The sequence below is a fragment of the Lichenostomus cassidix genome, chromosome 2 (assembly GCF_008360975.1).
Source record: "Lichenostomus cassidix isolate B80296 chromosome 2, HeHo_3.0, whole genome shotgun sequence".
NCBI lineage: Eukaryota > Metazoa > Chordata > Aves > Passeriformes > Meliphagidae > Lichenostomus > Lichenostomus cassidix.
This window is the reverse complement of record NC_139482.1, coordinates 11,666,167-11,691,140: the sequence shown is the minus strand read 5'-3', so window position 1 is coordinate 11,691,140 and position 24,974 is coordinate 11,666,167. Positions and strand designations below refer to the sequence as shown.

The following is a 24,974-nucleotide window of genomic DNA, read 5'->3' as shown; positions in this document are numbered from 1 at the left end:
ACAGTGAGGCCCTGGCATGACCAGGGTGTCATAGCCAGGCCCTGGTAGTGCCAGGGGTGTCACAGCCAGGCTGTGGCAGTGCCAGGGGTGTCACAGCCAGGCTCCAGTGGCACCAGGGTGTCACAGCCAGGCCCTGGTAGTGCCAGGGGTGTCACAGCCAGGCTGTGGCAGCACCAGGGATGTCACAGCCAGACCCTGGCATGACCGGGGTGTCACAGCCAGGCCCCAGCAGTGCCAGGGTGTCACAGCCAGGCCCTGGTAGTGCCAGGGGTGTCACAGTGAGGCCCTGGTAGTGCCAGGGGTGTCACAGCCAGGCTGTGGCATTGCCAGGAGGTAACAGCCAGGCCCCGGCAGTGCCAGAGTGTCACAGCCAGGCTGTGGCAGTGCCGGGGGTGTCACAGCCAGGCTCTGGCATTACCAATGTGTCAGAACCAGACCCTGGCATTGCCGGGGTGTCACAGCCAGGGCCGGGCATTGCTGTGGGTGTCACAGCCAGGCGCTGGCATCACTGCAGTGTCACAGCCAGGCCCTGGCAGTGCCCTCACGGTGCCAGCCCCGCCGACAGCTGAGGCCAAGCAGCTCAGGCAGCAGGAGAAATCCCCTGGCCGTACAGTAAGTCCTGTGACACGGTATCATTTGACTGAATGAGCTCAAATGACGGGGATAGAACTGACCAAGCGCTGCCTGGAGCAGTGACTCAGCCGTGCCAGCCGGGAACAGCAGGCCAGGGGCTCTGCAGGGAGACCCATGGCTGTTCTGGGGGATGCTCCATGCATGGGCAGAGCTGGGGGAGGAAGGGCTTATGAAACCGATTTCAAAACCAAAAGTGAGTGAGGGTCAGAGACAGGAGACCGAAGTGAAGAAATGTGGTAGGTCAACAAAAATAACAGGGTTAGAAGTTATTTCTGGCATCGTATCAGGCGACTGTGTTTGAGCATTGGTGATTAACGTATCAGTTATGCCTCTGTGTGATGCAAGAGGCACGGTGAGTGGTTTGCCTGTGTGTTCAGCTCCCCAGCCTGTCCACTTTGTCCAGACAAAATCCCAACATAAAAGGCTTATCTAGCAAATTAGCCAGCACAGTCATCCCAGGGGTTTATTTATTTTAAGCTGTGGGCCCCAGGGACAGACACACCCATTAAAAAAAAACCTACTGCCTTTTGCAACAGGAGCGTCTAAATCTTTTCCCCTTATTTTTTTTTTTCCAGAAGTGGCCAAAAATTGCACTACATAATATACTGGCAATACCAACAATGAAGGAAAGCCAAATCTGTGTGTTGCGTGTTGTTGTAATGTCACAGAAGGACCCAGGTCTGTTATTTGGGTGCACAGTGGTTGTGGTGGAGGGGAGAGTGAGAAGTGAAAGAAGGGTTGGTGAGAAGCTAAAGAGGAAAGAGAGTTAGTAACACACTGAAACACTGTCAGGGAAGTGAAAGCACGAATTGGTAAGTAGTAGTAAAAAGCTGGACCATGAAATGAAGAAATAGAAAAGGAATTAAAATTTAGAGCATTTTCAAAGTATGAATGTGTCAAAAGAGATTGTTGCAGAACATGGCTCTGGACCTAGCCCTTTACGAATACATGTCTGTATTTGTAGTGAGGTGGGTGGCAGGGATGAGATCCCTGACATGTTTGCAGAACAGTTGAGGCCTTGCAGGATGTGCTGATTTTTTTTAAGAGCTTTGCCTTCTCAGAACTGCTTAATAACTATAATTTTAAATAGCCATGAACACATGATAGTGTGAATCATGGTTCCTGTGGCCAACCTGTGGTATGAAGTTGTGCCAGCAGTAGTATAACAGTTTATTAGAAGGTGAACATATGCTTTTCATCCAAAAAGGGATATAGCAAAGGCATTTTGAAGACTGAAAGTCCATTAATCAAAAGAATATGTTTCTGTTTGAAAAAGAAAAATTCCTTCATGTACACCAAACACAAATTTATCCACCTACTGCTTTGGGTCATTTCCACTAAACAAAGCTTTTTCTTCCATAGGGAAGACAGAACTAGCAATACTCAACTGTACACCACACCAAAAATATGTTATAACTTTAATTGCACAAATATTCCACTAAGTTAAAAAAGGTAGCCTCAAGCACTGAAATTCGCCATTCAACAGCTCGTCAAAGGCTTTGAAATACTTTATAAAGAAGAATAATTTCTTACTGAAGATTTCTGCAGATAGATGTAGAGGGTCACATTCTTAGCTGTTATAAAAATGAGGTAAGTCCAATTAGATTATACTAATTTATGATCTTGAGACATTTTTGAGATAGTATCCTAATTGAAGCTGGAGATATTTTTCCATTAAAGGCTTTCCTCCCACAAGAATTACAAAGTGATATATTTTTACTTTTTTTACTTTTTTTTTCCTTGAAAATCTGTTATTCTACTACTTTTAACTTTCAGTCCTAAAAAAGTAAAAGTAATAGATTCTTAATAGGTGAATCAAAGGTGGTATTTCTCACTCAAGGCCTGGGCAAAAGAGCCAAGTACCTTGTTTCCAAGATAGTTGAAACTTGAGATATTTTCCCTTTAAATCTTCTAAGATTTTTTTTGAGAAACAGTATTAAGACTATAAACACTTTTTTTTGCTATCTGAAAAGCTGTGTTGTCTGCCCTGTCAGAATGTTTTTGTAACAACTCCTCAATTGCATTTCTTGATGACGCAGAAAAAAAATGCAACTTTCTGTTTTAAGTTGCAATCTTTCACCTTAAGGAGTTGAAAATGTATTCTCTACCCTGTATAGGTACACAGAAGAGTTTGAATGTGAACCACAGCTGAATTTTCAACCACTGAGCTAAGACATAGGCAAGAATTTTAATCTGACTTCTACATGAGGATTCCATCATTTGATGATTAGCGATAGGCAAACTGGTGGACTAAATCCAGTATGATTGATGAATTTTTAGCCCAAATCCCTGCTCTAAGACATCAGGGTTTGGACCAGATTGTATCAGAGGGTTTGATGATTAAGTTGTTGCATTGCTGCTCAGTGAACTGTGGGGCATTTACTTGTGCACCATCATATAAACCCAGTATTTAATAGCTATTCGAACAGAAGTCCAGAGGCTGGATTCCCCACAGCCTTAAGCAGCCTGCATGGGTCAATTTTACACTAGTTCATTGTTCCATTGAGAGATACAAGTCAAATCATAGTGATATCTAAAATCTCCACTTTCTGACCATAGTATATTAAAAAGGAGAATCCAAACCACCTTTGCAAGTAAAGAATTCTTCCTCAAAATGTCTCAGTTTTAGCCATAACTGCATCATTTATCCTCAGAGGATGAAGGAATAGCCTTGATACTGAGATGCTATAAGGAGTGGGTTTGCTGTTACTCCTGTTTAACAGAGCTCTCATGCAATGATTTTGGTCCTAGAGGATTTTTTTTCTCTGTCATTCTGTGTCTTTCCCCCAAAGGTCTGAGCATCCTCCAACAATGAACCATGTTTTCTGCCTGCCAGAATAGTGGATACCAAATCACAGTCCATATAATCTATCCAGAGAAACAGAAGCAGAGTCTAGACAGCTCAAAACATGTAAGGCTCTACCAAAATCCCACAATATATTTCGAATGAAGGCCTGAACTGCCTTCAACTGCACAGCACAGCTTGCACCACTTTGGGAGGGAAGGGAAACAGCAACAAAAAAATCCTGGTTTCCCTGTGGTCAGAAATGGTATGCTGGAGCTGAACGAGTATGCAACCACATTTAAACATAACTGTGGCTGGAATGGCTTGAATTCTAATGTGGACACTACCTAATTTAGAAGAGACTTGGGAGAAGCTGCATGTAAATGTGCATAAGGGAATATAAAGACTGGCACCAGTGTCACTTTCACTTTGTTATTAAAAGCAGCCTCAATAGTTTGAAAGCAAAGAGGCTTCAGAGAAGTGGAACTGGCTGCTGCTTTTAGCACAAGGACAGAGATCCTCTAATTTTAACTCTTCGTGAAAGTAGCATTTGAGCAATTAGACTTATGAAGCAGGGAAGAATCTCACCATTCTCTGAACATTGACACCTCCAGCTGAGAGGGTGTCATGTTCTGGTTTGGAAGCAATCACGTTTCTCCAGACCCATTCCTACACAATAGACAATTTCTTCCTTATGAGATTTTTTTTTGTTGTTGTTTTCCACTGGGAGCAAAGCTCTTCAGCAATTGCAGAACACAGTGTAGGTGAGGGTCACTTCTCAGCTGTAAGCTAAAGGTCATTGTCATCTCCTAGAGGGCAGTGGACCAGCAGCTGTGTGTTTCCAACACCATGGTGTATCCTGCTGGAATGTTTTTCTCTCCCATAGCAAGCTGCCTGAACCATTTGGTGAGTTGTAGCCTCCTCAGCTCACTGCCTAAAGCCCAAGCCCAAAGCAGGGGAACATATCCCAGGGCTGTCACCTTCACTGCAGAGGCTGCTCCTGGTGGAGCTATGGATCAACACCAAGCTTAGGTGATTAAAAAAGCAGGGACTGCATCACTCTATCACCTTCACTTGCTGCAGTTGTTTTCCAGTGTTGATGAACATGCTATAACATTAATTTTTACACAAAATAATACCATTTTCTTTTTTACAGTAGGACTACATACCTCTCAACAAAAATGTGCTGCTATATGCCTATGACATTTTTAGCAGGGTGTTAGTAAGCATGAAGGTTGGCCTTGTCACTGCTTCTGAAATAAATTAAGGTTTCTTTTGTCAAAGCTTTTAATAGACTTTTGGATTGGAAAAGTGCCGAGATGGTCACAGGATTGTATGACTCAGAGGGCTACTGAGATTTAAAAGTGTTTTAAAAGTTTAAAACAATAAAAATAGCTCTACTGTGTCATTTTTAATAGATATAAATGTGTGTTACACAATTCAGACCCAGAAACTCCTTTCAGTAATGAACAAAGATCATCATCATAGCTGACATTTCTGAAATGTTTGAAAAGTAAGTTCAAGGTCATGTTTGAATACAAACATGTTACACACAGTAATTATCATGAGTTTGTTATATTTACTGGTACAAAGTATTCAGAGAGTCATGCATCAAGTAAACTAATGGTCTATTATTGAGCAAAGTTTAACATCAAGCAATGTGCTATGAATTTTAAAACATTTTTTAATGTCAGACACAGAAACTGTAATGAGAAAAGTATTTTGATTACAAAAGATTTACAAAAGGGGAGAAGAGGGAAAGGGGGAGGAGAGTGGAGGAAAAAATTCTTTAAAAAACAAACACAACAAGACAACCTTTTCTGAAAGGATAGCATTTAGATCCTGCTGTGAGCTAACAGGATGGAATCTATGGAAGTGAATTAAATTGTGTTATGCATATTAATATCTTAAATTTCCCAAGGCAGGTGAAACTCTTTCCTGTTCATTTCCAAGCTTGTACATTCTGACCCAGTGTCAAACTGAAACTGGAAGGCTGAAAGTGCTCTTGGCCTCTCCAGGAGACCTCTGTGAGTAATGCACAGGTCTCATCTCCTGACACAGGATCCCTTCGCTGGAGGCAGTTTCAGTATTAATCAGTCTGTCCGTCGCTAGGGGCTACAACCTGCTAACAAAACCCTCGGACTTCTCCCTGATTCATTGCAGTCCTTGCTCTAATTTTACAGGGGTTTAATTTAAGCAATGCAATTGCCTCCAAGTTTTTGGGTTTTTTTTTTTTAATTTTTGGCCAAAATTATGTTTTGATCCCATGATCTTTTCCTACTACTTGTATCATATTTGCACTGTGTTAAAATCTTGGCTTGGCTGTTTTCTAAAATCCCTGGAAAAACACTTGTGATGTCACAGTGGAGACAAATCCTGGAGAATAGTCCAGGAAGACACATTACTGTCTGTGCTGGTGACACAGCCAGACCTGCCAATAAAGTTAATAGGAATTGGGTTCAGGGCCATATTTGTTCAAGGCATCTCTGGAGGAAAAGCAATCACATGGATTTCATCACTTCATAGTGGTGTGGCCCCAATGCACAAAGTTCCTAGGGGTGAAATTCACTAAAAAAAAAAAAAGAAAACCACCAAATTAAGTGCTTAACCAAAATGGCATTACTGTGGCTATTAGAGATAAGGGAAAGGGATGAGATTCAGACCTGAAAGGCTAAACCACACCAGAAAAATTAGGGATGTGACTGAGATGGCTCTACAAATTGAGCTCAGCAGGGAAGAGCAAATGCAACAGTGGGATCCAGTAGCTGCATGAAGGAATTAAAGAAAATATTAATTCCCAGCAAATAATCTTGAAAAGTGTGATTCAGCAAAGCATAACACCACTGTTCAGATATTTTCCTTGGGCAGGCACAGGCTGCCAAGAGGGAGACTATAGAAATCATAGATTTCTATAGATTTCACAGATGCTAACCTCCAAATAAAGGGAGAAATATGGTTGCTGCCTAAGAGATAGAATTTCTCTTTGATGAAATTAATAATTTTTCACCTATTGAGTGCCCATCTAGTGAAAGGATTTATTTCTGGGTTGTTACTATCTTCATTATTTCAAAAGCCCTGGGAATGACCACTACAGTCATTGTGACAGCTCTCAGCCTTCTTCCTGTGACAGTTTTCATTGGCAGATCTCAACATGCTTTACAAGAGAAGTCAAAATCATTAACCTCGTCTTACAAACAGGATAAATAAGGCACAAGAGGGACAGAGGGGGCAAAATCTCTCCTGAGGTCAAACGAGGACTCAGACACAAGCCTGCATAGTCCCAGGCCAGTGATCAGCTGTGTGGGCTCCTAACTATTCCCTCTGCTCATCTTTGTTTGGCCTCTGGGGTTTTTTTTAAAGGTCTATACACAAATGTGACACTGATAGAGAACTGGTCACTGCCTGGTGGGGTTCAGGATAGGTCATTGACATTGTTTCACTCTTCTCATGTTCAAATATTTCTTGTTCCCCACCCAAAATTACTTTAGAGACAAACAATTTTTAATAACTCTAGCAGCACCTGTGTCTACTTAAAACCATTTTCTTATGCAAAGCCACTCCCAAGTGTAGTGGCATATATTACATTTTTTAGGCAGAGCATTGAAGTCAGTGGTTGTGACTGGAATTTATCTGTAAAGATATTGCAATACTTGGGGGTGTTGGGAAAGCCTTTTTAAAATTCCACTTACTGGAACTATGGGAAAAGAGTGTCATTTATATCTGAGTTTTAAAAATTACAATTCTAGTCCCAGTTTATGAAATAAAACTAGGAATATGTGAACACTTTAGCCTTGAAAATAGGGATTAATTAAAAGATTCCAGTATATTTGGGCTTTTGCTTATTTTTATACTTTTTACAAGACTTCCTGTTTCAGGAAATCTTGCTTACCATTTTTGATGACTTAGGAGTAGTAGCTGTTTAGATCCAGAGGGGAGTTTTTGGCTCTGGCTTTCATATATCTTATGGGAGACTCATGGAGAATTATGGATCTGGCAGATAAAAGCATGCTGGGAAGAGATTGCCTGGGGACAAGATGTTTCAGGTGACTGAAAAGGTTGGCTGAAAGGTGCAGAGCTTTCATTAGCCTGTGTCCAGATTTCTGTGTCTAACTCTGGTAACAAACCTACCAAGCAGCTCTGAGAGACAAAACAAGGGGGCAGGGAGGGGCTGGGGCCTAAGGCAATGTACTAATGGGGGTATTGAACAATTTTGAACAGTTAGTCACAGATTTCTCACAGACAGAAGGCTAAACTCTAAGCCAGAATACAACTCTTTTGGAAACCTGTGGCCGAACTGGTAATTCTTAAATCTAATCCCCAGTTCTGTGCTTCTGAAAAGCCGTTTCTCTTACGCCTCACACACAGAGAGAAGCATATCAATACACTCTTCAGAGGAGATGGATGGAGAGCTTAATTCACTTTGCAAATCTATGGAAGCAACACTTTAGCACTTTGGCACAAACTGGCTCTGACATTGAAAATTAGTAAAGAGAAGAAGTGGTGAAAATGTCAGTAGCGGGAGGACTTAATTTTTCTCTTGTTTAAAATGTCATCTGTTATCTGCAATCAATGCAAGGAGACAACTTCCCATACCATAATGATTTACAGTATGTTTATAGGCACAGATAGAAGTAATCACAGGGTTAGGCGAGTGTCTCTTGGTGAATTCTTCAAGCGTCAGAAGTGCTTAGTTCTGCAGTTCCCTCTTCCCAGGAATGCAGGGGAGACCAGCATGGAGAGCTGTGCAATTTCTGCCTCTCCATACCCAGACCATAAAATCTGCAGCCTATCTGGCTTCAGCTGTGTATAAACATACCCCATGATCAGATGCCTGTGACTTTAAAAAAAAATGTTGTCTTTGCCTCTGAAGAACAGGCAATAAATATTTTTCACTCTTTTCATATCTAAACAAATACCTATGAAAGGAAGTACATTCATAGTCTTGGTGCTAGATTTAATGTTTTAAGCTTTCCATTGTTTGGAATTTCCTGTTTAATGCCTTGGAAAAAAAAAAAAATCCATTACTGATTTTTGTCCTTTCCCAGTGAGAACTCATTGTCCGAATCTTTTAAATGGTGCTGAGATGAATGAGTCCAAGTTTATTCATTTCCTTTGTGTCCACCAGAATTTGGGATACTGTTGGATACAATATCTCCTTTGCCCCCAGAATTCCTGTTTAATATTCCTTAGCAACAGAACCTTGGATGTCTTGCTGGCTTTTGTAGCCACAAAGCTCCACAGACATCACGTGCTTTTTCCCACCCAATACTCCATGTGAAGCAGGGAAGTGTTAAACTCCCGGTTTATGGATGAAAAAGTAAAATAAAAACAGCTCAGCACTTAATACTTCTGAGAAGTTTTAATCTGAAGCTTAGGGCACAGAGGTAGAGTAAGGAATGAGTGTCAGGGCTTACACATCTTGGGCCAGAGCCGCAGTAACTTATTTGTTCTTCCTGTCAGCATGTGAGTGATGGCTTTTAATAAATAAAATGATTCCTGCATCTTGAGGCCACTCCCCATCACATTAGCACGGTGGTTTTCCAGAGGAGTTACTCATACTGTTCCCACAACAGCTGCTACCAAACTCCACCTCCTACAACAGGGAAAGGCACAGAGTTTGTCTCATGTTCAAAATTAGAGCTGGTCAAAATTTTTGAGTTGATTTTTTTTTATTAATAAAGATACTCTATGTTCTTACAAGTGCAATTATTTCTTGCAGAAATTCAATTTCAGCTCTTTTCATGAAAAAGCTGAAGAAACCTAATCTTTTCATCTTTTACTCTCTGAAAGCATTGAAAACTTTCCAAACCCAAATCAGCTGAAGGCTTTGAGTCCAAATCTTACACACTTACAAGTATTTTAACCATTCTTTTTCTAACAAGCTCCTGCTCAGAGGCTGTCATCTCTTCCATAACACCCCCAAAGCCTGGGATATTGTGAGTATTACAGGGCATACAGTAGGTTAGATCATGGATTAATTTATTCAAGTAGCTCCATTTTGCACACCCAATAGTTCCCCTAAAAATGAAACATATGCTTTGGCCCTTGGCATTTTCACAGTGCTCACTTGCCAGGTCAGCATTTGTCTATTCCCAGGTTTGCTACTTGCTTGGAGGGTGACCTTGAACAAGCACCTTCATTTGTCCATATTTTAGCACCATCTCCTCTTTTTCTGTTTTCAGGTGCCTCAGAGCAAGCATTATCCAATACAGAGACAATCTGACTTTTGAGTATAACAAAACTACCACAGTGAGGCAAAAAAGCATATTCATACCAATAAGGGAAAATAATATGAGTAATAAATAGTAAATAAGTGGCATGACCTGAGTTATAAATTGCAAGGTCCTGCCCTCTGTTTATTTTACTACTCCGTGCTGCTTTCGAACAGATTCTCAAATATCTTTCCAAAATAGAACACAGAAATGCAACTCACAAAACTCAGAAAGAGAGAAATAATATGAGCTCATGCAAGATAAAAATAAGGGTTAATTCACAACTATAGATAGCATTTCAACTCTGTATGCACAGTATTCAGCATATACTCACTAATAAAATCTAACTTGATGCTTTATAGCAGTAGTGATGTTCTTAGAAATCCTTAGTATAGTAACATTTTGGAAAACAACCCTCTAAGCGAGGGGATCAGTCATTTTCCTTCTGTACCAGTAAAAGCTTCAGGATTTCAAATGGATAAACACTCTGCAATTTGAGCTTTGTGAGTCATACTTAACAAGGCAGATGTGTGCCGAGAATTAGCAGCCCATAATGCATGGGTTTTCCTTGTCTCTGACTAAATTACTGAAGACAGAGCGGGCAGAAAATGCAAAGACTTGCACAGCAGTGCATTTCTCTTTGTCCCAGGACACAGAGGTCACTCTGGGGATGGCTGCGTGGAGAAGGCTGCAATGAAAGACAGGAGCCATTCGCACATGACAGTGCAAAGAGGGATCCAAAGTCTCCCTGACACAGGAACAAGGATGAGCCCTGGGGCAGCTTAGAAATTGACTGTTAGGTCAGACTGAACACTGAGCCTGCAAATCACCGTTTCTGTGAACCCTATTCAGGTACAGAGTTTTTTTGAAGTCAACAGCTGATGTAAAATTTATTAAAATAATGGGATTACTTACCTGTATAAAAGCCAAATTCATCTGAAGGAGAGAAATAAAGCTCTGCACACAGCAGAGGAACATCCTTTAGCTCCATGCAATCATTCCTGACTCTTTCAAAACCAGGCTTCACATTTTGCTTTACCTCTTTTTCACCTTCGTTTCATCCTTGATCCTGAACTTTTCTCAACTCCTATTTTTCCTGCATCTATTAATCTGCTTCAGACACTCCCTGTGACTGTCACCTTTGTTTAAATTCTCGTGTATATCACTCTCCCCTCACCTTGACTGCTGCTCTTCCTTTTTCTGCAACATCCACAAACTCCAGCACACAGCATTTGTAAAATAATGCTGCCTGACTTCCAGGATATTCAGGAAGCTCAGCTCATCCTACTCTCAAATAATTCCACATACCTCTGTATCAATTTCAAATTGCCTATCTCACTGCACACCTATTGCCCAGTTTAGAATTTTCATTCCCATATTGCTACCCATTTCCTTCCTCAATACATTTTTTTAATGGAAAGTCACTATTGTTTAGAAAATTCAGTTCCATCCAGATCAGTTTTTCTGTCTATTGCTCCCTCACTGAATTTTAGAGCCAAATTCATATCTCCGGTAGTATTTCTTTTGAAGTCAGTGGGACTGTGACCATTTGCTACTATTTTGCCTCACGGGGTCAAATCTGGCATTCTTAAATGGCAGAAAAAGGAAAAATATATTTTATACCCTCGATTTCTCTTTCTGAAATTCTGTATTTATTTTGTAAAAACCTTATATAGTTACTTACTCTATCAAGTGCTTTATAAAAGATATATATATATATTTTATATATGAAATCAAATTGCCCTGTATCTCTGCTCCTGTAAATCCCTGTGCTATCTTTGACTATATGGTACATCTTAATCATGGAATCACAGCTGAATACTAAATATTTGTACATGGAAGCCCCAAGGAATGCTAAAATTCTTTTTTTCTTTTCAACTAGGCATGCTATTAATTAATGCATAGCAAAATGATTAAAAGCATTTTTCAAATAATGAACAATACAGAGACAGACGAGTTAATTGATTGATTGGTGTATGAGCAGGGTCCTAATGGATTAGCATTTGCATATTAACACAGATCCAATCTCTCTCTCTCTTAATGAGCTGCTTGCCGCATTTTGTCTTCTTTTAAGCAGCAGTGAGCATGATAAAACAAACCCACTGGATTGCTCTCTCTCAAGAGACCAAAAGACAAACTTTAAAACAGGCCTTTCTCCAGCACTGATTTACAGAAACCCTCTGCACATCCATTTGGTAGGTATGTGGGGACAGGCACTCTTTATCTCAAGTTACTTCTGAAAGGAGCCATTCTGAAAATCATGGAAATTTAAAGCTACTGCTTATAAGATGCTCATAACATGATTTTCCCCACAATGACCTGGCATTTGCCACAGCTGGTTTTGCTGTATGAGAAGATGGAGAGGGATGTCACCGGCCAGCTCATTCCATCTGTAGTCCTTCCATTGCCGTTGGCAGCTGGACTGTGCACATCCATCTGATTCAGCAGTTCACAGAGAAGGATTTGAATCATTTCAGCTAGGTAGATGCTAATTTTTAGTCACTGGACTCACTAAGAAGGATTTCAAACCTTCCAGCACCTCCAGTACTCAAGGACTACATGCAGGCTTTGTAATGAAGATAAAAGCAGTGAATGCCTCTCCCACCAGGAACATGACTGCAATAACATGGCAAATTGTTGCCTCATTTATTCAGGCATAACTAAAAAGAAAAAATAAAATAAACCCAGGCTCATTTGGTGGCATACAAACCCTGTATTTACCTGTCACCAGGTAAATCTGTGTGACTTTGGGTGCAATATTGTGCATGGCAGAACACAGAGATAACCAGTGATACCATCCACACCTTCCAGTGTGCATATACCTGTGACCATGTGGTGTAGCCAAGTTGTCTGGCAATCTGAGCCACTTCTGGGACCCAAGTTCACATCACAATATGGAGCTGCACTGTGCCATATAAGAAAATACTTGAAGCCAGCTCAGAGATCTGAAATACACCCCTGGTTTGAGCCCTGTAGACATGCCCTTTGAGTTCTTGGCCCACAGCCTTGATTAGAGTCAATTGGCATAGCTGTGCTACACTCATTTCCCTGTTTACATAGGATGAGGATCTGGTGCATTATGTATTTTGGCCATGGAGTACAGCTCTGCCTTCTGCTCAGCTGGCTGGCTGTGAAGACGGCAGTCACTGAGTTTTGAACTTGGCATTCAGGGTCGGGCTGGGTGACACTGCAAAGCCTCCACACTCAGGCAAGTTTCCAAAGTTTCCAGGAAATCCTTGTGACCTCCTGCTACCTGATTTTCCCTGATTGTTTCACTTAACTCAGATGGCTGCTGGGATCAACATTTACTGTGGGTGCTCAGAAAGACTCAGCCAGGTCCTAGAGCAGCTGGTGCACCAGCAGTGAAGGGGATACCAGCACTCTGGCACTGATGGGATGTGCTGTCCTCAAGAGGGATTGCCATACAATCGACAGAAGCAGATTTTGGGTGTCTGTATTCAGTCATGAGGAGACTCTGCTGCTGTCTTGATTGACATGGTTGATAAGATATGAAGGGTATTTCCATCAGGGGGATACAGTTTCAAGCAACCTTTAAAAAATAGACTCAGTTATGGATCCCACACAGAATGGTTTTAAATCCCTATTTGAGTAAGTAAGACAATTATTCCACTTATGGAGGGGTTTTTTACATGAATAGTTTGTCTCAAATGAATAGTCTTAAATGATTTGTAATCCTATTTATAATAGTTTAACACAGAATGTGGTACTGATCCTGTTTTTCATTGTACAGATGTTATTTAGATTCCATCAACCTGCACTAGTAATTTCAATTCTGAAAGAAATTTTTAGAAACTCTAATTATTATTCTAATTATGTTTATACTATGAATTATTATTACAGGTTGTGTGTTCATGATTAATGAAGGCCATCATGGAATTCTGGAAATCAGTGCTGAGGCATTATGTTACTGTAGTAGTGTCTGGTGGTATCTGTCACATTTTTCATGGAAAAAATATTCCAGGCATGTGTAGCACTCTATCTATCACCTGTCTATCTGGGAATGATAAATGCAGCAAAAAACCCCCAAAGCATTGACATTGATATGAGTTTTCCATTGACTTCTATCAAACAAGAAATAGACCCAGTTCAGGGGCCTGGCCAAGGTTTCTGCTTGTAATAACTATTTTAAGCCTTTTTTCTTTTTCCCTACAAAGTTATTATCACATGGAAAGATATATAAACAGACCTGATCTCACTGAAATGTCACATATCCAATACAAAAATTAAAAACAAAAGCAGGAAAACTATCATCTACAACCTTTTTGCTTTCATTTTCTAATCTGCCTAAGGAGCTGCTCAAACAATTGAGACCTTTAAGATTTTGATAAAATCTTGTTTTCCAGGATTCTGCAAAGCTGAAAAAGGCATAACAACTGTGGCCAATATTTGTACACTTTTCTATTCCTCTCTCTTTGTGTTTGACCTGCTTCAATATAAAGTATTTCTGACTGTGCAGTTAGCCGGAAAACCAAAAATAGGAAATATTACTCCAGCTTGGTTTGCTAAGGTGTTAAAAAGGCTGGTGGATAAATTCCCACAGTGTGTGATGTATCTGTGATTCTGCCACTTCACAGCCCCTTCCCTCTCCCCAGCCTCCCCCACGCCTGCACTGCATCTGTGCATAATCAGGGAGAACAGAAACCTTTCTTTTACACTGTCTTATCTCAATATCCTTTGTTCATGCCAGCAGCAGCTCATGAATGCCAGTTGCTTTGCTCTACCTCTGTCTCACAAAGGTTGTGTTTTTCAGTTCCAAGGGGAGAAACCTATCATTCCCAAACAATCAAAGAGATTTGTATCTGAACATAAATAAACAAAAGCTGTCCCTAGGGAACATGGAAAATGTTTTTCTCTAGAGAAGCAGTTCCTTCACATGCGCTAAGTTCTTGGGGCCTTGCTGCAGCTCCTGCAAAGGTCCACCCTGCAGCCTGGGTCAGATGGAGGCAAAGCCCATCTCGGAGCTGAAGGGAGGGAGTCCAAGATACCAAGGGCTACTGCTCCTCCTGGGGTACATGCCAGGAGGGGTCTAGGGCTGAGACAGAGAATGGGAGGCAGAAAATCCACCCCCCTGAGCAGTGGGAACCCCAGGGTGCTGCCCATCATCCCCAGCCTGTCCCAGAGGAGCAGGGCATGACAGGGCGAACAAAGGGCAGCTAGAGGGATAGTCAGACCAGGGTATGGAGCTGCTGGACAGAGCATTCATGGACAGAAGGAGAGGTGTGTAAACTGATGAAGTTAACTGTTCATCTTCATAAAGGTAAATGGCAAAGTATTTTTGAAGTCTAGCCTAAGAACATCACCCTTACTCAGATGTCTGATAAAACCCTGTCTCACCCTTAAACCTTTCCTCCTGTCAACTCTAACTCTTCCTTGTCTTTATCTTCAACTCACAACCAAATTCCTTGCCTTTCTATTTGACAAATCTTGTTTCTCAGGTGTCTTTTCTTCCTATCAAAACTTTTTGTTCCGCAGAGGACCATAAATTTGCCTTGGTCCACTGCTGTCAGAAATCAGAGGTTGTAGTCAAGCTAGAAGGGACCCACAATAATCATTGAGTTCAACTTCCTGCTACTCACAGGACCACTGTTTCTACAATTGTCTGTTCCCCACAAACGTTTAAATGATGTTATTCCCTGTTGTGTCTCCTGCAAGATACAAGAAGTGGTATGTACTTTTTATCTGGTGTGATTCCTCTTCAGGGACACCACATTTCATGGAATCATAGATTATGCAGAGGTGGAAGGAACCCATAAGGATCATCTAGTCCAACTCCTGACCCTCCACAGAACACCCCAAGAGCCACACCAGGTGCCTGAGAGCATTGTCCAAATGCTCCTTGAGCTCTTTCAGGCTTGGTGCTGTGATCACTTCCCTGGGGAGCCTGGAACAGGGCCCAACAACCATCTGGATGAACAACATTTTCCTGATATTCAAAATAAACCTTCCCCAGCACATCATCAGACCATTCCCTTGGGTCCTGTCATCACAGAGATTGGTGCCTGCCTGCCCCTCTGCTTTCTCTTGTGAGGATGCTGAAGTCTGCAGTGAGGTGTTCCCTCAGTCTCATCTTCTCCAGGCTGAACAAGCCAAGTGTCCTCAGCTGCTCCTCTTTTCAGTTGCATTCTGTATCCAAAGTAATTCAGAATGAAAAACTATGTAGGCATCAAAGTGAAGTTTTACTGAATTAAATTTTATATTCTCTCCGAGGTAGTCCAGGCCAGAAGGTACTAAACACTTGGGGAACCTCTGTCAAAAAAATTTAATGCAAATGTATGAGTTTATATCCTATCCTCTAATTAGAAACCTAATTACATCTGCAGGGCATGGGTCACAATTTGTGTAATTTCTTTTCAAAGTGAAGCATTAGTACACTTGCAATAGATACTGTGCCTGAACCTTACAAGTGAAGAAATGCTTTTCCAGCATATTCACTGAGAAGAAGGCAGGGCCATAACAATGTAATCATGCAACAACAAATATCATCATTGCAGACGGGAAATAGGAGTTATTAAATAAGACTCATAAATGGGTGACGCAATTGTCAACAACGTGTTCTTGCAGGGAACATTCACAGCTGGTGTAACTGCAGTGATTCCTGCAGTGATACTGGCTGAAATGACCTGGAAATGTATCCTTCCAGTCTGATGGCCTTCACTTTTGAGGGGCTATCTTGCTGTCCTGCTATGTACCTCATTCCAGCCTATTTTATCTGACTTGTATCCTCCATGTCGTGGGATTATTGTACCATCAGCTCCTGAGACAGACACTCATCAACTCAAAATGCTCATCAAAACTCTGCTTCTTTGTGAGAAGCAAACTGAATTGCCAGCAATGAGAACAAACTTGGTAAGAGAAGCTGGCCTTTTGCTCCTCTCCTGGTGGTTATATTCTGATAGGTAATATGTCAGGAATAATTAGACAATTTGGTTTATTTCGCATCAGCTTCTTTTCCCCCAGTAAAATAGAAATAGAAAGCAGTCTGTAAGAAACAGACATTTCAGACTGAACCATTTCACTAAGATGTATGAGGCAGAGAGGTCTTTTATAATGCCAAAAGCAGTTTTAAATGTAAACATTGTTTACATTTGAATGTGAACACTCACAGAAGTGAAATATGAGAAAGGTGTGATTTGGCTCCTGTGGAACTCCCAAGTTTTCTGACTGGCATTCCTCCCTGGGGTAATTTATAAACTAATATTCCCTGTAGTGAGAACATTGGCAGGCTTGCAGACAGAATAGCTCCAATTTTCACTGTAACATGTCTGGCTCGAATCCAGAAATTGCAGAAAGAATTTGCCACAAAAGTGAGAAAAAAGGGAAATTATTATATATATATATATATATATATGGTATTAATGACACTACTAAAAAAAATAAATAAAAAGGCATATTTTGAGCAAAAGTATATCAAGACACTACACAGAAAAATAAAGGTGCGGAATATGAATTAGCGAGGTGGAATTTTTTTTATTCCAAGCAAATATAATTTATAAATTGTACAAAAAATATACAAAGAAAATTACATAAATGAGAAGGATGCCTTGCTAGCCCACAACACTAAGTGGACACTGGAAGCTGCACAGATTCCCTTCAACTGCTGGAATTTTTTGATCTAGGTCAAAGGTTTCACAAGCTACATGAATCAACAGATGTAGTAGGTTTGAAGATGTACATTGAACCTCTTTGGAAGTTCTTAAAATAGAGCAACTGCTGAAACAAGATACAGTAGCGTTGCCGGCTGCCTAGGCACTGTTCTATTTTAATAAGTGTCATGGATGCTTTGGGGCATATCAAAAATAAATGGCAGTAAGTAGGTAGGAAGCCAAGCGTCTGTGACTTCCAGCAGAATTGCAATGCAAATAAACTCCAGTGAAGTCTTTCACAACCTCTCCAGGGTTATCTCTACACCATTGTTTCCAGTCAACAATTTATAAACTTGGATTTGCTGATTATCCTTGTCTGGACAATAGACTCCAGCAGCTAATGTTTTATATAATGTCAGACTTTGACAAGTGATTAACAGACTAAACTAACTAATTTCACCTTTACCAAGGTACTGCAGTGAGTGTCCTTTAAAAGCTTTGATTTTCTTCTATTCGTTTTACCTCCGTGCAGTCCCGCTGACTTCAAAGAAGATGAATACCATTTATTCTGGTATACGTGAGAAAAGCAAATTAGGACCAAGGGATTTAAAATGCAGGCAAAAAGAGCCTTCCAAAATCCTGAGCAAGTTGGGTTTCAAAACAAATCCTTATGAATGAGGGGAAACATCATAATGTGTCAGGCATTGTCCCTGTCTTCTGTTCTTCCACTCCTGTCCCATTGTCTTACCTATTTTTTTTCAAAAGTAATTGAATATTCAAACGTATTTAGGCACTTATATTCAGAGACTAGACTTTTTGCCAAATTGTATGAAAAAAATAGCTTTTTCCTATTATTTCAACTCTGTGAATTTTTTTTTCAATTCTCAAATTGTCTATATGATGGAAAATTGATAAATAATTTATACATTATTGCAGCAGCAACATAAAACTCTTAGTGCACATAAAAGTGTATGTGAAAGAGATTTTGGACAAGAAGAAAGCACTAAGAATACCAGAGAAAATGTATACTCTAGAGAAGTCTTTAGATAATAGTGAGATGCAATAAGAACATTCAAACCCCCTTGTGTGTTCACATTAACATTGATTTGTTTTTATTCAGGAGATTGTGAATTGGCAACACCCTGTAGGAGAGTTAAACAAGTGGACAGAACTTCTGTGTGAAATGTTTTGTTTCCAGCTACGTACATGAAAGGCATTTTTGAGAAGTTGCTGCAGTCACAGCCTAGCAAAGCAAACTTACTAATTAACTGCAGGCTGCACCACTTGCACTTAGCTACGTGCCCAGGCTGACAACACTGCCTTCAGTGACGGTTTGCAAACAAATTTAAATATTCAGTGCACAGCTTCTGGGAAAAAGGCCATCTTTCTTCATGCTGTAGCTTTGGGATGTAACATTTATTAGTGACTTATGCTTATTTCCACTGGCTTTGTGACGCAAGGAGAGTTAGCAGCAGGCTGCATCCTCTAGGTGTGTACACCCAGTAGGAATGGGGAAGGAACTCCCATGAGAGATGGAGCAGAGGGAGGAATGTGGAGATGCCTTTGCAATGTTGGTATGGCTGTCTGGAAAAACAAAATCTCCTTTGTGACAAATGCAGAGGTTTAAAATCTGTTTACACTCTGTGTCAGAGTGTAAATTATTTCTATTAAAAAATTCAACAAAAGTAAAAGCAAAGACTATCCCCACCAAGTGCCTCAATATGTTTTGATCTTTGTGCCTCCTTCTACCAGCTGGCCATTCCTTTTCTGCCAAGCTCAAAACTTTGATTCTCTGCTGAGTGAACTCCCCTTCCCTGTCCTTTTTTCCTACCTTTCTGGAAAAAATTATGCCTTTTTTTTCTTCTTTGTTGGTCCCTCAACCTGAGAAATAGCTGCACTTAATTTGAGAGGCAAATGTTGAATGTTTTTGTTGGACTGTTTATTGTGAACTCTTGGAGATGACTGCTGTTAGCTTTATGCTGCATCAAGGGTTCATGAACAAAAGTACACTTCTTCAGGCAAATAATGTATTTCTCCCCCTCTTAAAACCCTGCTCCTTAAAAGGTTTCCTGCTCAACTTGTAAAAAGCCTAGAATAGCAACTTCAACTTGATAGGAAGCATCAAACACTTATATGTAATAAAAAAAAAAAAAAAAAAAAAAAAAAAAAAGAAAGAATAAAGCCAGGTTAGAGAGAGTATACACTTCCAGAGAAATCTGACCTTATTACTGGATGAATAGTGCTCATCCCCAGGGACTGCCATGGTTTAAATCTCTGGACAATGAACAGAAATAATTTACAGACTCACAGCCTCTTTCCTAGTTAAGAAAAAGTTTCCAGAGATTTTCCAAGGCTGACCTAAAGCAATCAATTTGCAGTTCTTACTTCATAATATTACTTGTGATTCCCCTAATGCATGTGCCCTCTCTGCAAGTGTGCTCTAGCTGGTTTATACTCACCATGACTGAATACATGCTTTCTAACAAAATTTGTGAGGCAGTGTGCTGTGGTGTTACAATGCACTTGAAGTGATAAATGAAGTGATCCTGACAGTGTATAAGCTGCAAGATGACCAGTTGTGTGTCTATAAATATTAAGGATCATTATATGCTCTCCTAGGCCATGGAGACCATTTCCGCTCTTTAGGGTCTAATATAATTTGACTCTTAATTTCCTCCACAGAAGGGACTAAGCTGGAAACAATTCCTACCTCTACCTCTACCACCTCTTGAAAGCATTTGATGCATGAGTTAACTTATTCCATATCACAATTAATCATTTTCTCCCTCACTGTAAAAATCTACAATGTCATTTACATTGCATGTGTTCATTTTGCCATCACTATAGTAAGTGACATTTCCTGTAATTAAGTAGAAATATTACATTAAACAGTTAAGATGATACATTCTGTTATAAGAGAAATGAGAATTGAAACAGAACCAATCTGCTATGAACATGCCAGTGCCTACCAAGAAGATGTTAAGTTCTTCAATCCACACTTGAATCTGCACACTGAAGCCAAGAAATGCACATAATTGGCATTGCTGACTGGGAGTTTTAGGTGCTCACCTTGAATTGACTTGAAACCCCACAGGATTATCAGCAGAAGTCATTATTGTCAGAAGACACCACTATTTATGCTATCATGTGCATATGTCACAGCTTCATGATGTTGCTTCTGCTGCCGTGGTCATCATGGACTTCATCAAGAGCATTATCCTTCTACATTCTCTTTATAGTGATGGTAATCAAGATGAAAGATAGCCAAAAAGGGCAGAAACCACTCTATGAAGATCCTTGATTTGAAAGTATGATAAAAATTTTCATCTTAAGAATACTAAAATCAATAAAATGGGTGAAAGAACAGAATCTCATTTGATGATAGGCTGAATTTGATGCTGAAAAATGCTGCAATGAAAAGATCTAATCATCAAGTAGTGTTAGTCCAGTTAATTAAAAAAAACCCTAACAAAACAACCAACGAGACAAAAAAAATTCCAATGTGTCTTCTATCTTGTTTTTCCTTTTTTAATACATACTGAAGAAATCTCTCAAGGGACAGTCTGTTGTACTAGTAATATGCAAAACAAAGCTACCAAGTGACAACACAGCACATGGCAAATCTATCCTTTTTAAAGAATATTAGACAGATACACAGAAGAACTGAAATTATCATGTTAGGTTAGATCTACAGAAGAAAAGACTGTGGCTTTGTCCAAGCACTAATGCTGGGTTTGAGACTGGTTGTCACCAAAAAATTGAGAAGATGGCAGGTATCAGGTGCATATAACTTGTCCCTTCTGTCAGATATCAGCTGGCTGTGTCTGACAGCACTTGTGTCATTGAGCCCTGGAGCACAGGACTTCATGGCCCTTTCAATGGGTATAATTGCTCTGCTTGTGTAACTCCAGGTACCACTTTTAGCCATGGGGTTATTCAGTCTCACCAGGAATCTTCACTGGCCTCACTTCCTCTGAGCTAATCACACACTGTAGAAAAAAAAAAGGGTTTCCTTATAATGGTTTCCAACTTTCACTTTCTTTTTTCTTGTTGTTATACAATTTATCAGAAAAAAGGGACATTCTCACGTTTCCATTTCAATAGCAGTCACCATTTCACATACTTTTGATATGTTTGCTCAATTTCTCTCCCTTTTAAATCAAATAATTTCATCTTCTGAAACTCTCCTCCTAAAGGTTTTTTCTTGTTCACTGTCAATATCTTTCTCTGATCACACTAATATATGATGTGCAAATCCAAGACTTGATACTGCAAGATCCTTAACACTGCTTGTCACTCACCAGATACTTAATTTAAAGCATACAAATGTTCCCCCTGCTCTCAGTGGGACTTTCTGCGTAATTTAATAAACGTTGAAGACATCGCTGCTGGATGTTGCCAAATACATGTTTATGCCTACAACCAAAAAACCACATGCAGTTTTATTAGTCACCCTGGAAGGACAATCTATGTAGCTATTGATTTCAGCAACATATTCATAGGCTTATAAATAGGCCCACAGTTAAGCTTTTGCTTCTTCAGATTAATGCCAATTCGCTTGTGTTTGCTCCCAGAAGACCACACATTTACTACTGTCTGAACACACTATGACAACAATCTGCATGGAAACAAAAAGTGATGCCGGAGAAAAAAAATGAAATGAAAAAAAAAAGTAAAAAGAAAACTGAATTATGAAACCAAATTACAGCTAAGCACAATGACAATAAATACTTTTAGCCACAGGCAATAAAATATTACATCGTTAATAAAGCTAAGTGGAGAAAAATTTTGCTTGTCACTTTCATTTATAACTTAAATTTTATACTTTAGCCTTACATGTTAGCTCAATGCATTACACACCTCTCAGGCAATTCCCCTCTGGCCCCAGCAATCATGAGTTACTGTGTTTTCAGAAAGTGGTGAACTGGGTCAATGGAAACTGATTTCAAAGATGAAATAATGGCCTAATTCAAGACTGTAGCAGTTTTAAAGGAAAGACAGTTGAGAAAGAGAAACAGGAAGAAATTGATTATATGGAGGTTAAAACTGCAGATTTTCATGGATATGAGAGACAAACCTGAGAGGAACTTCTGGAACATTCTTAGTTTGGTTGTGAGATTAATCATTCATGGGTTTGCACAAGCTGTCAGTGATAGATACAAATAGTTGCCCTTCCCAGTGATCCCAGAACCAAGTCCATTCCACGTCCTTTCTCAAGAGACTGACCAAATTATAAGAAAAGCCTGAAGAATTAGGTCAAAAGAGCTCTTCATTCTACCACTTGGTTCCAAGAAAAGTCAGGAAGAAAGAGTGGCAAATGATGTGTTACTTATGCAGTGTAAAGGGCTGGTGCAGCAGTGGTGTTTGTGAAGAAACACCTTCCCTTCATGTTTGCCTTTCTGCAATAGATTTAAATGGGAATAACTCCCTTTATGGCCCTAAAAAGGTTATGGCTGTTTGGGGTCTTGTCCTGCATATTTGTGGTATATCTCTAATTAAAGCATCAAGGCTGGGGACATTTACTGGGTAGGAACCCAGCATAGAAGTTTCTTCCCATATGAACTGAATTTTTGAGAGACAGAGAAGAAACTGCTGAAGATGAAATCCCTGGCATTACCAGCTCCACGATGAAGCAAAAACATCACCTGCAATCTCAGGGGAAACAGATACCAAGGGATGTAAAACAGAACTAATAGGCTAAATGTTAATTCCCTTGAAATCTCCCTTCTACCACTACAGAAACTAATCATTACTACCAGCTCCTGTCCTTTCAGCCATTTAAAGGGCATGGCATGTCAGGTAAAGCCAGACATTATTTTGGTTTTATTGTATGAGTGAGTGAGCATTGAGATAGATACTTTATTATTTTACTGCTCTTATTTTCTTGTTCTATGCTTTTATGTGAGGGCAGCCTATGGACACCCTGTTGTAAACTGCAGAGTCATTTATGGTTTATTTCTCTAATATGTTTCATACTGAAGTTGAAAACTCTGTTGTGGTGGAACAGAAATCAATCTAAGAAAGTGAGCAGCCTAGAAATAAAAGAGAAAATAAAAATATAGCAGGAAAAAAAGCACATCAACTCAACCTAAATACATGGGTAAAGATTTTGAGGATTTACTGTCCAAGAAGTAAATGGATATGTTGCTCCTGACCTGGGATTCACTGCTGGCACCCCATAACACCCTTTCATTTATCCCTAGCCAAAGAACCTTCACAAAACTGTTCCAAAGAAAAGACTGTGCAAGAATCTTTGAAATTCACAAAACCATTGATTAAATTAGTGCTATTAACAGTATTTCTTTATTTGAGATTTTTGTGCATACATATGTACGTTAAACAGCAACTGTAATTGTTTCCAGATACCTAGTGATTCCCAGTATTGTTACTGCTATTGGATTCAACCATCTTAATTTAAGCTCTTATTAAAACACATGAAGGCTCCTTGGATCAGGAAAGATTGAGACTGGCAGGCTGGAGATCAAAAAGAAAGATTTATTATAAAGATAAACAAATGCACTTCTACACAGTATCATCTGAGCCTGGTCACAATATAAGAATTTTGTGTTATGTCCTGTTTTAAGAATTATTGCTTGCTACATTGATTAATTAAGTTTATTTTTGCAGCTAAACTTTTTTAATAAACAATACTAAAAAGTGTTTCTTATAACCTTATAGAGAATATATCTGTTCCTTGCCTCTTACATGCCATAATTGTCCTTTTATTGCACTGCCAGGCTGTAAGGAATTAATACATCACACTATGTAACCATATACTGAGGTTCATTCTTCTACTGCAAAATGTGCACATATTTAATATTAAGCCTGTTATTAAATATTTGAAATAAATATTTACATGTACTTCTATATTTTAACTAGGGGCAACTAAATCTTAATTTTATAGATAGATATCTGATTAAAAGAAAACAGAATAATTCAGTTGCTACCATATGCTTTCCCATAGGGTTTAATGGGAGATTACCACTGACTTCAATGGGTGTGTATCAAACCATTAGGAAGGTGCATGAAAATTAGATATCTGAGTCACTTAAATCTGAATTTGATTGAATTTTAATTTATTTAAACAAAACTTTCCCATTGAAACCATATGATTTGGAACACATTTATATACCAACACATGCACTGGTAGATTTCATGTCATTAAAAACCTGTTTGCATAGAAATATTGTGATCTATATGTTTAAACACTGCTAATGGGGCCCAGTTTCAGTTAATCTATTGAATCGTTTGTCAGATACAAAAGCTGTCTTCTGCCTTTGCTTTTTATTGATTCCTACTGAATTCTTAGAGAACTACAATTCCACACTCTGAAAAGAAAATTGGTCCCTGTGTTTTTCTTATTGTTACTTGGGATCAGTTGTAATTATATAGGTTTCTCCGTACTGGAGAAGCAGGTCTGAGCTGCACAGGGTGACTGATCTCAAAAATGGATGCTCCAGACCTCCTGCAGTTCTTTAATCCTCTTGATATAATGCACTGTGTTAGAAACTAGCATTTTTTATAGCATTTCTGTACCAGAAAGCAGCTCAGTGGATGTCTCACTCATGAATGAATGGCTGAGTTGTCCTTTTTCATAGTCACTGATTTATGGATCAAGCTGTCACTGCTGAGCTTGGTGATATTCCTGTCTTTACTTTCAACAAACACATTCCTGAATAAATTTTGCTATAATTATAGAGAGGTAGCTGAAGGCAAGAATGGAATAAAATAATAACAGGG

The 24,974-nt window shown here is 39.6% G+C and overlaps 2 long non-coding RNA genes across 4 annotated transcripts in view; one reads left to right on the top strand and one right to left on the bottom strand.

Moving 5' to 3' along the window:
* The first annotated feature begins 452 nt into the window (after positions 1 to 452).
* Positions 453 to 23,148, top strand: LOC146440813 (uncharacterized). 2 transcript variants are annotated; one of them, XR_014849676.1, is made up of 4 exons: positions 453 to 616; positions 1,212 to 1,311; positions 1,996 to 2,223; positions 18,355 to 23,148. It is a non-coding gene; the product is annotated as an uncharacterized LOC146440813 (long non-coding RNA). The 2 variants fall into 2 exon arrangements; XR_014849675.1 differs by lacking the exon at positions 18,355 to 23,148 and adding an exon at positions 2,751 to 4,863.
* The window catches only part of LOC146440812 (uncharacterized), a 51,450-nt gene continuing 34,764 nt past the window's right edge, over positions 8,289 to 24,974 (bottom strand). Inside the window, exon 5 of one of the 2 annotated variants that reach the window (XR_014849674.1) lies at positions 8,289 to 9,011. This is a non-coding gene — a long non-coding RNA (uncharacterized LOC146440812). The remainder of the gene's footprint in view (positions 9,012 to 24,974) is intronic. The other variant, XR_014849673.1, reaches the window with a different exon arrangement.